The sequence below is a fragment of the Zalophus californianus genome, chromosome 17 (genome assembly GCF_009762305.2).
Source record: "Zalophus californianus isolate mZalCal1 chromosome 17, mZalCal1.pri.v2, whole genome shotgun sequence".
Classification (NCBI taxonomy): Eukaryota; Metazoa; Chordata; class Mammalia; order Carnivora; family Otariidae; genus Zalophus; species Zalophus californianus.
Genome location: NC_045611.1, coordinates 1545616 through 1557224, shown reverse-complemented (window position 1 = coordinate 1557224; position 11609 = coordinate 1545616).

The following is an 11609-nucleotide window of genomic DNA, read 5'->3' as shown; positions in this document are numbered from 1 at the left end:
TCTCTCTCGAATTCTGCCCTCATGATCCTGTAGTTGTTTCTCTCTTTTTCTCAGCCTCTTTATTTTCCATCATTTGGTCTTCTATATCGCTGATTCTCTCTTCTGCCTCATTTATCCTAGCAGTTAGTGCCCCCATTTTTGATTCACCTCATTAATAGCCTTTTTGATTTCGACTTGGTTAGATTTTAGTTCTTTTATTTCTCCAGAAAGGGTTTCTCTAATAACTTCCACGCTTTTTTCAAGCCCAGCTAGTATCTTTAAAGTCATGATTCTGAACTCTAGCTCTGACATCGTACTAATGTCCGTATTGAGTAGGTCCCTGGCTGATGGTACTACCTCTTGTTCTTTTTGCTGAGGTGATTTTTTTCGTCTTGTCATTTTGTCCAGAGGAGAATAGATGAATGAGAGAACAAATTGCTAACAGGTTAACAACGTCCCCAGCAAACATACTCTACACAAATCAGAAAAGACCTGAAGCCAGGGGAAAAGAAAGGGAAAGAAAGAAAAAAGAAAGAGAAAAAAAAAAAAAAGAAAAACAAACAAAAACAGAACAAAACAAAAAAAAAACAGAATATGATCAAATATGATCAGGCTAGTGCATGGATCAGTGCCACACATGAGATTTTGGATGTATTTTGGTCTGTTAGAAGAAAGTGCCTCCTAAAATTTTAAAGGAAGAAAGACTTATATATGTACAAAATAAGGGTTGATACAATGAAGGGATGGAGGATGACTGTAAAGATGAAAATTATAAAAGGTTTTATACACGGAATTGATAAGATAAGAAGTTGTTTGAAAGAAGAAGGAAGAAGATTAAAAAAAAGAAAAGAAAAAAAAAGGGAGAGACTGTGATCAGGCAGAGACTAGAACAAAGCCATACACTAGTGATTTAGGGTATAATTTGATCTGTTAGAAGAAACTGTATCTCAAAATTTTAAAGAGAGAAGAACTTACATATATATGCCAAAAATAAGGGTAACTACTATGAAGGGATAAAATATGACTCTAAAAATGAAAAATAAAAAATGTTTTTTTAAAAAAGGGATTGCTAAGATGTTGGTTGAAAAAGGGAAAAAGAAAAATTCAAAAAAAACCCCACAAAAAACAGTTAAAAAAATTAACTTTGAAAAACTAATGAATCATGGTAAAAAAAAGCCATGAATTCTATGTGCAGTATTCCCCTAGCGCTGGAGTTCTCCCGTTCTCCTTGATCGGTAAACTTGGTCTTGGCTTGCCGGCTGTTCGTGCTGACCTTCTGGGGGAGGGGCCTGTTGCCGTGGTTTCCAAATGTCTTTGCCGGAGGCGGAATTGCCCCGCCCTTGTCCGTCCGGGCTAAGCAAGCTGCTCGGGTTTGCTCTCAGGAGCTTTTGTTCCCTGCAAGCTCTCGGTACAGCCTTGGAGGACCAGGGTGAAAATGGTGGCCTCCCACTCTCTGACCGGAGGAGCTGAGAACTCAGGGCCCCGCTCCTCAGTGCACCCCCAGAGAAAAGCAGTCACTCCCGTGTCCCCGGTCTCCGGCCGCACTCCGTGCTCACCCGGCCTGTGACCGAGCATTTCTATCTCTGGCACCCGACCCCGTGTGGAGTCTCCAAACCCAGCAGATCCCTGCGGTGTGCTCCCGCGCCGCTCCTCCCCGGGGAGGAAGGGGAGTCTCCCTGGCTCCGCTGCTTGTTGGGTCCTTACTGGAGGCGCAGTGGCCCAAGTGGGCCGCGGACCACAGTTTATGGCCACCCCGAGCTGAGAGCCCGCGCCTCGGCTCCGTCTCTGCAGCCGGCTTCCCCGCTCCGATACCTGGGAGCTCTGCTGCACTCAGGCACCCCCGGTCTTTCTGTGACCCCGAGGGTCTTGAGTCCACACTGTCCCGCGAGGTTTCCACCTCCTGCTTAGCCACTGGAGCGACGTCCCTCCGCGGAGCCGACTTCTAAAAGTTCCAGTTTTGTGCTCCGTGGCTCTAGCACTTGCCAGAAGCGGCCAACGAAGGCCCCCTCCCCCGCCGTCTATCCTCCCGAATATCGCCTCGGATTCACTTCTCCGCACGTCCTACCTTCCAGTAAGTGGTCACTTCTCTGTTCAGAGAGTTCTTGCTACTCTCTTCTTTGATCTCCTGTTGAGTTCGTAGGTGTTCAGAATGGTTTGATCCCTATTCAGCTGAATTCCTGAGACCAGATGAAATCCAGGTCTCCTACTCCTCCGCCATCTTGCTCCGCCCTTCCAAGTGCTTTTTAAATGTTGGCACATGGGCGCCTGGGTGGTTTAGTCAGTTGAACATCCAGCTCAAGTCATGATCTCAGGGTCATGGGATTGGGCCCCACATGGGGCTCAGTGCTCAGCACATAGTCTGCTTGGGATACTCTCTCTCTCCTTCTCCCTGTACCCCTCTCCTCACTCATGCCCGCTCTCTCTCTCTCTCAACTGGATAAATCAGTCTTTAAAAATAAATGAATATGTTTTGGCACATCAGTTTAGATATGCAGTTGCATGGGTGTCTACACTTCTGCTGATGTTGTGTATTAACATTCCTTCTGTGTTAATCTAGCAGGCAGACATGGCCCTTCCTGGATTTAGTTAGTTCACTGGCAGTTCTGATGCTGAGACAGACAGAGTTGTGGTGATGGGAAGGCCGCCTGCTCCAGCTAAGGGGTGCACAGTGGGTGGTCCGGTGTTGCATGCCTTCCCAGGTTTGGTTTACTCTTCCCTCGGCAGAGCAGTGAGCCGGCCCGGTTGGGAAGAACTGGGGGCTCTGTGTCAAAGAGGGGGGTCTGCAGGAGCGTCCCCTGCACCACCATGTCCGGCCACCAGCCGGGCTGGGCACCAGCGTGTGTCAGGAGGGGCCATGGCATCCTGCTCTGAGGAAGATGAGAGAACATGTGCATTTGCAGTGAGCTCTCCTTTCCCATCACGGAGCAAGAGTGGAGCCCAAGCAAAGGCTGCCCCAGGCAGCATGGCTGTGCACGCAGCAGGGTGCCACAGTCCACAGTGTCCAGAGTGTGGCTGTGGCACACGGCAGACTTACCAGGGGATGGTGCTCAGACCGGACCGCCCTTGCTGCCTGTGTGGAAATGGAAGAGACCATGGAGAGCCATAATTTCTGAACTTAGTGTTCCCAAAGTTGAGGTCAGACACAACACACAGACGGAGCAGCTCCTGGAGGTTCCCCAGAGCCTCATCAGTCAGAAGCTATTAACAGGCACACTTTGGACTTAGCCCTTGGAAGGTTTTCTCCTCCATCCTTTTATCTGTTATTTGTATGTAAAGGTTGCCGAACCCATAGTATGCATTAGCTGTGAAGGATAGAGACTGCCCGTGAGACCCGCTCACGTGACGGCCCATTCCCCACTGTTTTGCAAGAAAGACAATGGAAGAACATATGTGCAGAAAGACGGTTGTATTCATCCCTGTATTTCCCACGGTTGTTTGGTGTCCGATACACAGTAGGACCACAAGAGCTATCTGCGCCAGAGCCTCCATCAGGCACACACTCAGCTGGCTCCCCGCGTTCTACGCCTTGTATCATCTCGACACACACCACGCCAGTTCCTGTGGAACAGAGTACAGAACCAAAGTCTCATGTGTCAGGTGCAAGTCCTTGGCACTGAATCAAGGGAGGAAGCGTAAGACATGGTGGATCTCTCGTTTCCAGTGTGGGGTGCATCTGCACACCGTGAGCCTTGCAGCCAAGCCTGTGTGGTATGTGAGGTGGGGTGGGTCGGTCGGGACGGGAGTCCCCAGAGACAGCTTCTGAGATAGCTTCTGAATTGAGCCTTGACAGGGGGCTGGGGGTAACTGAGCAGGGCACAGAGGGTGCGAGAGAACAGCCGACAAAACAGTTGTAAAATGTCACAGTAGCAATAAGAGCCACCGCATCCTGTGCGTTCCTCTTGGGCTGCATGTGCATCTGTTTATTGAATGTGTACAACAGCCCCATGAGGTTCTGACTGTTACCAGGGAGGTTGGGCGTGGGGTGTGTGAAACAAACGGTTCAAACACACTGGCAAGTGTCCAGACTCAACCCCAGGTGGCCCCCGAGCTTGAGACGCCCACCCAAGTTCCAGCAGCAAGGATGGACCAGTGGGAGGGCTGTAACGGGAGCTGCCACGGGGCAGTATGATTTAACACAACTCCTTGGAGGGTTGTGACAAGTAGATTGGATAACCATTCTTTCAGAAAGGGCATCTGTCTCACGGAATGAGCCACCTCTCAGCTAGCACACCAGCAGTCTGTGGGTGGTAGTGATGGGCATCCCCAGCTACGTGATGGCGGGAGGGGCACCGACAGACCAGCTCACGGGAGAGCCATCTGTGTGGGAAAAATTACATTCTCCCTTTGACAAGAGATGCTGTCTTTGTCTTTTAATTGGAGTCTTTAGTCTGTTTACATTTAGTGTGATAACACATTTGCCTCTCATCTAACACCCCATGCACCTGTGCTACTGGTGTGATTTCTGTTTATCCTCATTATTCCAGTTGTTTTTTTCTCTCCTTTCTTGCCTTGAAAAGTGAATACTTTTATTACTTTACATCCCACTTTATAGCTTCATAGGTGTAAACATCGTTGTTGTTCTTTCACATTATCATAAAATTAAAACACGCATCTATGGCTTATTAAACTCTGATAAAAATTAGTATTCCTAAAAACAGACAACCCAGTTTTTTAAATGAGCAAAGGCTTTAATGGGCACTTCATAAAGATCTCCACATGGCCAGTAACCATGAAAAGGGACCCAAGGTCATTAGTGACCAGGGAAATATTAATGTAAACCACAAATGCAATAACACTCACTAGAATGGCCAAAATCATTATAGTTTCCATCTGTTTGATTTGTCTTCCAGTTCATTAATTCTTTCTTCAGTTAGGTCTAGTCTATCAAGTTCTGGATTTTCATTTCTAGAACCCTGACTGGCTCCGTGTCACAGTTCCCTCCACGCTGAAACACTCAATCTTGTCTTTTATTTTCTGGGACACTTGGCAGTCCACCACCATCTTCGACAGCTCTGTTTCCATCATGGGGGGACAAAGCCGCAACCCGCCACCCCTGGGAATGTAATGAAAAGCCGGCAGCCAGAACCAAAGTGATCGTTCAGGTAATGGAGACCCTAAACTCCCTCTTGGCTTCTGTTAAGAAACACGCTTGGAGAAGCTGGTGTAGAATCATGTGATATGTTGCTGGTGCTGAGTGTTTTCACCTCTGGTCTTCATAGCGCTCCAACCCCAACCCACTGAGGAGTGGGGCTCACTGAGAAGGACCAATGTGCTGGCTTCCTGCGTTTGCAAGAGCCAGTTAGGGTCATCGTTGTGTAAGTGCCCTGAGGGCTGCTCCTGTTTCCCTTTGTCCATCTCCGTGTCCCTAGGACAGTGTGTGCTGTGTTGTAGGTGATTAATCAGTGCTTGCTGAAGGAATGAACGAAGGAAGGAATGAAACTTGAAACCAGGTCTTCTCATGGTGTGCTGACTTCTCACTCCCACAGTGACTCACCCCACACAAGGAAGGGCTGACGAGTCCTTCTAGGCGGTTTTATGAGGATGGGAGGGACATAACCAGTGCTTTCACAGAGGCATGGACTCCCAGTGAGAATGCAGATTCTGATCAGCAGGTCCGGGGTTGGGGGGGCTGTGCCTGAGACTCTGCATTACTCATGAGCTCCCAGGTGATGGCAATGCTGCTGGCTCAGCGGCCACACTCGGAAGGGCACAGGGCTAGATTGTTGGTGACAAGGGCATCCGGGTTGGGGAGGATGCACATGGGAAGTGTGTGCCCAGGGGAGGCGATGGAGCAGGTAGGAGGGAGCCCGCCCTGTGGGGCCTGAGTGCAAGTCCTTTCCATGGGTCATGGCCCATTGAGTACTGCCCTGAGACCGGGTGTTTTTATTTTTATTTTTATTTTTTTAAGATTTTATTCATTTGAGAGAGAGAGAGGGAGAGCAGAGAGGGTGGGTGAGAGGGAGGAGAAGACTTCCTGCTGAGCAGGGAGTCCAGCGCGGGACTTGATCCCAGGATCCCGGGATCATGACCTGAGCTGAAGGCAGATGCTTAACCATGGACGGAGCCACCCAGGTGCCCCAGACCAGGTGTTTTTAATACAGTTTTATTGAGATAAAATTCACCTCCTGTGCAGTCCACCTATTGAAAGGTTCAATTCAACAGCTGTTAGTATGTTCACAGTTGTAAATCACCACCACGGTCAATTTTAGAACATTTTCATCACCCCAAAAGGAAACCCATACCCATTAGTGGTCACCCCCATTCCCCTCCCACTGCCCCTGCAGCCACGACTCTGCCTCAGTCTATACTTCCTATAAATGGGACCACACACTACCGGCCTTTTTCGACCAGCTTCTTTCCCCTGGCTTGACAATTCCAAGGCCCCTCTGTGTCGTAGCCTGTGTTGGGGCGTCATTCCTCTCCAGAGCAGGGTGCTGCTCCAGGGCATGGACGTCCGCATCAGGTTAATCCGTTAGCATGGTGGACATTCGGTTGTTTTCGTAATTTGGCTAGCAGGAATCATGCCGCCACAAACATTTGTGTGCAAGTCGTGTGGACACACGTTTTCATTTCTATTGGATGCACAGACATCTGGGAGCAGAACTACTGGGTCACGCGGTGACCCCGTGGTGCCTTCCGAGGAACGCCAGACATGGCGGCTGCCTCCGTTCCACCCCTGCGGGCACTGCTTGCTGAGGGCACGGTCCTTTGCCCAGTGAGCAGTCATGGAACCTTCGTCCAAGGTCAGTTGTCCATACCTGTGAGGGTTCAGAGGGTCAGATTCTAAATTCAGGATAAAGATGGATGCCTGCCTCATACTGCTGTCATGACGGCTCCTACACACAGCTGGGCACCAGGTGCCACGTGGGCCATGGGAGGCTGTGTGGACGCAGGGAGCCCCCCAGAGGATGCACTGCTGCAGGGGCGCGGCCCAGAGCTGAGGCGGCGGGGAGGGGTGGGAAGGGGGACTTTGCTCCCGCAGCTGATTCGTTGCCATGCCAACATGACCTGGCCTGCGCACCGCCAACCTGGCCGGTGGGGATGGAAAGAATGACTCTGTCTTTTCCCAGAGAGGGATGATGATCTCAGGTGAGGGTAGGGATTTGGAACAAAATGTCCTTAGTAACAAAGACTTGGGGAAAACACGGCCCAACAGTGTTTCCAGGACGGCGGCTTCTCCCCGGAGTCTCTCTGGGCCCCCTCTGCCCAAAGAGCAGCTGCAGGATGCATGTCCTCCCTGCACAGGGCTGGCCCATCCTCCAGGCTTCTAAGATCCGCTGGCTGGGGGCTGAAGTGAGGACCTTCCCCCGCCGTGGGCTTTCCCGGCAGTTTCCAGAAGGCCTGTTGTTCCCATACTACTTCCACCAGGACGTTCCGTGCTCTCCGCGGGATTCCACAGACTGCCCCCAGACTTGGGCCGGGGAGCTCCAGTCCCCCAGGGCTGCCTGCTGGCTCTGCGTGGGCGCCAGGCCATCTCACACGTGCACCCGGTGTGTCTGGTCTCAGGGAGGACCCAGACTCTGCTGCTTCTCATGCTCCAGGAATCTTGTTTGCCGCACGTCTGACCTCCTGTGCGAAATCCCTTGGAAAACATCAGACGGTGTCCTGCCCAGAGTTATTCCTCGGCTGCAGCGGCGGCTCGCGGGGCCGCCGAGCCTTACCCCCCATCCCCCCATCCCCCGCAGCTCCCAGCAGGAGCAGGGGCTGTGCCCTCAGGGGTGGGCAGCACCCATTGCTCAGGGGCTCCCCCTCTGGCCGCTGCCTCCCCAGGCCTCAAACCCCCGCTTGGCCACACCATGCAGACCCTCTCGGGGACCGAAAATGCCACAGTGGGTGGGCGCTGCTGGCAGAGGCTGATTTTGCCCAACGTGGGGCTGGTGAGGAGATAACCAGGTCCGCCCACTGGGCAGCCCTCCTGGGCCAGAGTCCGCACGGCGCTCTTCCCGGCTCACGCCCTCGTCTGACATGTTACCCCCTCTGGCCCCTGCATCAGTGCCTCCTGGTCCCCCTCCATCAGCATGTGGCTGTGCATCCACACAAGGGCAAGGGCTGCCCAGCCTGGTCCCTGCAGAGTGCTGGCCGCCGTGGGGGCTCCCACGGCCTTGTTGAATGCTGCTCAGTGTGAGGTCCAGCCCCCGGGACCTCATCTTCCCTGCACGTTCTGGTCCCTCCCTTGGCAGCAGGCACTTCCCTGGCATCTCTCTCACCTGCTTCGAGGGGCAACCGGCTCCTTCTTCCTCACAAGACATCTACCTCTCCACCAGCCTAACTCCATCCCTGGGATCTGGTCCTGCCAGGAGGCCCCTTGGTCTGTCCCCCCGTCCCTGCAGGTGCTGTGCCTCCCTCCTGCCCTGCCCTGGCGGGAGGAGGGCCCCAGAGCTGACAGCCTGGTCCTTGGTCCCCAGACTGCCTTGGCCAGTGTGCGCTGGAACTGAGGGGGAGGTTGCCGTGCAGAGGCTGTGCCGAGGGCCACCTACTTTCCAGGGCGGTGTAGGGCTGGGCACTTACCCTCTCTGTCCTCGGTTTCCTCAAGGGCACAGGTGCGGTCAGCATGCCTGCACATGCCTGGCAGTGCCTGGCCTGCTGGGGCAGCCTCAGGCTGGACACCCCCATCGTCCTGGTGCATGGAAGGGGCATGGGCTGTCCACCGCTGTCCTGGGAGCTCCTGGAGGACAGACGTGCTGATCGATCCTGAGTTCTCCGCTCCGGTGCCGAACGGAGTGGCTCTCGCATGAGGAGGGACCGCCTGGATGGATGTGGAGTCACCACTGGGGCTGGGGGAGGGCTGGGGAAGAGCAGCTTCTCCCCATGGGATTCTCAAGTCCAGCTTGGCTTCTGGAAGCGGAAAGAACAGTTGAGCCTGTTTACTGACTTCTCGTTTTCCTTCAAAACAGAGCTGCATGTCATCAAAACCTCTAAATATTTATCTTAACATTCTTCCTATAATTTAAAATTATTTGCCATATTCTCAGGGATGTTCCATGTTTCCTGTTGTGCAAGAGCTTTCTCGTCCTCACGAACATGCGGCCGGTGGGCTCCGCACCTTGTCATGAGCACTGGGGGCCAGGCTGTTGTCCCAAGATGCCAGGATGTCCCTGTCCACAGCACAGGCTCAGTGGCGAACCTCACAGATAAGCAGCCTCCTCTGGTCTCAGCCGGCACCTGTCTGACCGTTGGGGAGGGTGCCGGGAGGCATCGTCGAGGGTCCTGGTCCCACTGTGGCTTGGGTGACCTTGGGTGACGTTCAGTTTCCCCAAGCGTGCCCTCTTGGTGTATCCCACATCCAGGGTGGATGGTTCTCTGTGTGCAGCATCTGGACGCCTCGAATCCCATTGAAAGGGCTCAGGTTCTGTTCTTTCTGACACCGCAGTTGTGACCAGCAGCGAGACTCAGTCAGGTATTAATGGGTTTTCTTCGCGCTTACTCATCTCCCTTTGAAACAAAAACAGCAGGCATCGGGCCCGGGCCTGGAGGATCCAGCTAGAACTTAAGGATGTTAAAGATAGGTTTATTTTTAAGGTGTGGAGCCTGCTGCCCTGTCAGCCTCTGGTTCCCAGACGCTGTGCTGTCCCCCCCCGCCCCGAGCACAGGGGACACACGGAACCCCCAGGTCGCCAACCGGCAGGGGCAGTGTGGAGCATGGGAAATAGAAGGGCTTTTGTTGATCTGGTTTAGAAGTTCAACAGCGAAGGTACATTGATTTATTTTTGCAGTGGTGACACTGATTTAAATGTCAGCAGAACACACGTGAGGGTAAGAACAGTATTTTTGCTGAGTGGAGACACCGCGGGGCAGAAGAATGCATGGGATCCATAGCAGCGACTTCCCAGTCACAACAGAAGCTGAGGCGGTCAGGACGCATCTCTGTGGAGCAGAGTCACTAGATCACACAACCGTGTGTTGAAGGTGACGTTGAATCAAAGAACAAAACAAAAGAGACCCGCACTGCAGCCCGCGCCTCTGTGTGGCCCGACGTCAGTCTGGAAACAAGGCGCCCAGGGTCACGTTGAATTGTTTTGTGAGTCCTTTGAATTTTGGTTGCATTTTATTTAAAATCTACCAGCAACGTCCACGTTTTCGACGAATGTTGTGCCAGAAGTCTTCCGTTCCGTGGAGCCTTTGGTGCGTCAAGTTGTGCCGAGAAAGCGTGCTCACCGGAGGTGCGAGACGCTTTTCCGTAAAGGAAGGGAGCAGCAGAGGAATGCTCGGTGAGCCTGCACCGGGATCCCACTGTGGAAGAATCTTCGGACGAAGCCCACATTTTAGAATTGGGTGTATCTATATTCTGTGTCCAAGTGAAATGTGGTGGGCACCGTCTAAGGCTTCGAAGCATTTGGATTTGGTGAAACATTCAGAAGAACCCTCGAGATGACGTGGTTGGTGAGTTTTGGCCCGTAATATATTCCGTGAACAGGTTCTCTGAATAGGAATAAGGGCAGTACCCACCCAGATATCCAGATGTCTAGCATGGGAAAGGTGGACTTGAGAAGGCCCCCACCTCGCCGCCTCCACTCAGAGCTTACGGGCAGACCCCCAGCAAGAGCAGCATCTCGGCGAAACAGCACAGTTCACAGACTTCGTTGAGGTGTCCACGGTTTTGAAGTCATCAATCACAAAGTGCAGCAGTGAAGAAGGTATAGGATAATTTATGAAAAACTAAAACTAATAAATAATGAAAAAAGTGTTAGAGCCAGATACACTTGAAAAACAAAGTTTGTGAATGTATATCAAAAACGATTACTCCACTTGTTTTTTTTAGATGTCCAGATAACCAATACAAAGAATTTTGTTAAGTTTTGCTTTACTATACACAGTTATAGACCTGCAATAATTTATGTTGATAATAGATTTTAAATAGAACTGTGTTATAGGTCCAGCAATAAAGAAAATTAAAATGCCAGACAATAATTAGATATTTCAAAAAGTATATATTTTAAAAATTATTTTTAGCACCCCCTTTTACTCTCAGCAGTGTCTTGGTTTGTTTGATAAATTACACTGTCACCCTGATGATAACATACAACATCTCATCTGTGGCATAATTATCTTGTTCCCTTTTGTTTCCTTTGCTCCTTAAGAATACAAATGTTATCTTCCTTGTTTTTGTATTCATTATTTACTTAATCCAGCTATCCAATAGATATTTAGTGCCTACTCAAAGCCAAATATTGTAACTTTATAAACCCAGCATATAGCAAGGGTATAGTGACATAGGGCTCTTTAAAATTGGATATCTGGATGGATGGATGGATGAAAGACTGAAAGGATGGATGGGGGTGAATGATGGATAGATGGGTGATGGGTGGATGGATGGATGATGGATGGATGGTGGGTGAATGGATGGATGATGGATGGGTGATGGATTGATGGATGGTGGTTGGATGGGTAGGTAGATGGATGAATGGATGATGGGTGAATTAATGGATGGATGGTGAATGGATGGGGGTGGTGGATGGATGATGGATGGGTGAATGGATGGGTGATGGATGGATGGATGGATGGATGGATAGATAAATCAGTGGATGGATGATGAATGGATGGGTGGGTAGGTGAATGGGTAGGTAGATGGATGGATGATGGGTGGGTGGATGGATGGATGATGGATGAGTGAATGGATGGATAATGGATAG